Raw genomic sequence first — 3,467 nt, 5'->3', positions numbered from 1 at the left:
TACAGAAAGAAGGAATCCTCCCTAACTCATTTAATGAGACAAATATCATCCTGATACCAAAACCTGGCAGAGACACAACTAAAAAAGTAAATTTCAGGCCAATATCCATGATGAACATTGATGCAAAAATTGTCAGTAAAATACCGGCAAACCAAATGCAATAGCACATCCAAAAACTTATCCTTCACGGTCAAGTATGCTTCATCTTGCAGATGCAAGGATGGTTCAACATACACAAATCTTTAATCATAATCCATCATGTAAACAGATCCAAGGACAAAAATCACATGATTACGTTAATAGATGCAGAGAAGGACTTTGACAACATTCAACAGCCCTTATGCTAACAAATCTCAATAAACTAGGTATCCACGGAATGTATCTCAGAATAACAAAAGCTACTTATTATAAACCCAAAGCCAATATCATACTGAATGAGCAAAAACTGGAAGCATTTCCTTTGAAAACTGGCACAAGACAAGGGTGCCCTCTCTCACCACTGCTATTCAACATAGTATTGGAAGCTCTAGCCAAAGAAATCAGGCAAGAAAAGGAAATAAAGGATATTCAGTTAGCAAAACAGGAAGTCAAATTGTCTCTATTTGCAGAAGACATGATTGTATCTTTACAAGACCCCATCATCTCAGCCTAAAATCTCCTCTCCTTAAGATGATAAGCAACTTGAGCAAAGTCTCAGGATATAAAGTCAGTGCGCAGAAATCACAAGCATTCCTATACACCAACAACAGACAAGCAGAGAGCCAAATCATGAGCGAATTCCCATTCACAATTGCTACAAAGAGAATAAAATACCTAGGAATACAACTAACAAGGGATGTGAAGAACCCCTTTCCTTAACCACTGCTCAAGGAAAAAGAGAGGACACAAACAGATGCAAAAGCATTTCCTGCTCATGGTTAGGAACAATCAATATCATGAAAATGGCCATACTGTCCAAAGTAATTTATAGATTCAATACTATCCCCATAAAGCTACCATAGACCTTCTTCAGAGAACTGGGGGGGAAAAAACACCTTAAACTTCATATGGAACCAAAAAAAGAGCCCTCATAGCCAACACAATCCTAAGCAAAAAGGACAAAGTTGGAGGCATCATGGTACCTGACTTCAAACTATACTACAAAGCTACAGTAATCAAAACAGCATGGTACTGGGACCAAAACAGAGACATAGACCAATGGAACAGAAGAGGCCTCAGACATAACACCACACATCTACAACCATCTGATCTTTGACAAACCTGACAAAAACCAGCAATGGGGAAAGGATTCCCTGTTTAATAAATGGTGTTGGGAAAAATGGCTAGCCATGAGCAGAAAGCTGAAACTGGACCACTTTTTTACAATTTATATAAAAATTAACCCCAGATAGATTAAGGATTTAAACCTAAGACCTAACAGCATAAAAACTGTAGAAGAAAATCTAGGCAATACCATTCTGGACATAGGCATAGGGAAGGACTTCATGGCTAAAACACCAAAAGCATTGGCAACAAAAGCCAAAATAGACAAATGGGATCTAATTACACTTAAGAGCTTCTGCACAGCAAAAGAAACAATCATTAGAGTGAACCAGCAACCAACAGATTGGGAAAAATTTCTTTCAGTCTACCCATCTGACAAAGGGCTAATATCCAGAATCTACAAAGAACTAAAACAAATTTACAAGAAAAAACAACTCCATCAAAAAGTGGGGGAAGGATATGAACAGGCACTTTTCAAAAGAAGACATATATGTGGCCAAGAAACATGAAAAAATGCTCATTATCACTGATCATTAGAGAAATGCAAATCAAAACCACATTGAGATACCATCTCACACCAGTGAGAATGGTGATCATAAAAAATCTGGAGACAACAGATGGTGGAGAGGATGTGGAGAAATAGGAACACTTTTACACTGTTAGTGGGAGAGTAAATTAGTTCAACCATTGTGGAAGACAGTGTGGCAATTCCTCAAGGATCTAGAAATAGAAATACCACTTGACCCAGCAATCCCATTACTGGGTATATACCCAAAGGATTATAAATTGTTCTATTATAAAGACACATGCTCATGTATAATCATTGTGGCCTGTTTACAATAGCAAAGACTTGGAACCAACCCAAATGTCCATCACAGATAGACTGGATAAAGAAAATGTGGCACATATACACCATGGAATACTATGCAGCCATAAAAATGGTTGAGTTCATGTCCTTTGCAGGAACATGGATAAAGCTGGAAACCATCATTTTCAGCAAACTAACACAGGAAAAGAAAACCAAACACCGCACGTTCTCACTCGTAAGTGGATGTTGAACAATGAGAACACAAGGACACAGGGAGGGGGACATCACAAACTGGGGCCTGCTGGGGTTTGGTGGGGCTCTAGGGGAGGAATAGCAGGGGGCTGGGTGATGGGGGAGGGATAAAATTAGGAGAAATACCTAATGTAAGTGATGGGGGTATGGAGGCAGCAAACCACCATGGCACATGTATACCAATGTAACAACCCTGCAAGATCTGCACATGTACCCCAGAACTTAAAGTACAATTTAAAAAAAGGAAATGTGGTATATATACACAATGAAATACTAGTCAGCCTTAAAAAAAATCTTGTCATTGGTGAAAACATGGATGAAGTTAGTGGATATTATCTTTCATGAGATAAGCTAGGCACAGAAAGAGCACACAGTAAGTCCTCACTTAATGTCATTGACAGGTTCTTGACCTTAAGTGAAATGACATACAATGTCTAATTTTTCTCACAAACTGATTTTTCTCATAGGCTAACTGATATGAATAAGAATTATGTTTCTCTGGTATATTTTTGGTCACAGAAATGTTACCAAACTTCTAAATAAAGACCCCAAACACTTCTAAAATTAAACACTAAAATAAATGTAAGTTATACATATATTTAAGAAATATTAATTTAAAAAAGTAAGATGATTATTTACCCAATTATTCTAGTTCAGGGCCTCAGTTTGCCAAAGCCTATCCTGGATTCTGAGGGCAGGAACCTACTCTGGGCAGAATGACCTCCCATCACAGGGTGCACTCACACCCACAATCTCACCCACTCACACTACGGCAATGTTGAAACACCAACGTTCCTAAAGTGCATATCTTAAAGATCAGGAAAGAAACCAGAGCACCCAGAAAAAACCCATATAGAGATGAAGAGGAAGTGGAAACTCCACACAGACAATGGCTCAAAGAATTGATTATGTTTTTTCTGATTATGCTTATAATGAAAGAGTATTGAAAAAAACATAATTCAAAGACCTGCTTTATGTATATGGAATCTAGAAAAAGTTGAACTCATAGAAATAGAGTAGATTGGAAATTACCAGGCATGGAGGGGCAGGAAGTTGGCGAGATGTTGACGGAAGAATACAAAATTTTAATTAGTTAAGAGGTATAATTTAAGACATCTATTGTACAATATGATAATTATAGTTA

Source organism: Cebus imitator, unplaced genomic scaffold (genome assembly GCF_001604975.1).
Source record: "Cebus imitator isolate Cc_AM_T3 unplaced genomic scaffold, Cebus_imitator-1.0 Scaffold492, whole genome shotgun sequence".
Lineage (NCBI taxonomy): Eukaryota > Metazoa > Chordata > Mammalia > Primates > Cebidae > Cebus > Cebus imitator.
This window is presented reverse-complemented; position numbering follows the sequence as displayed.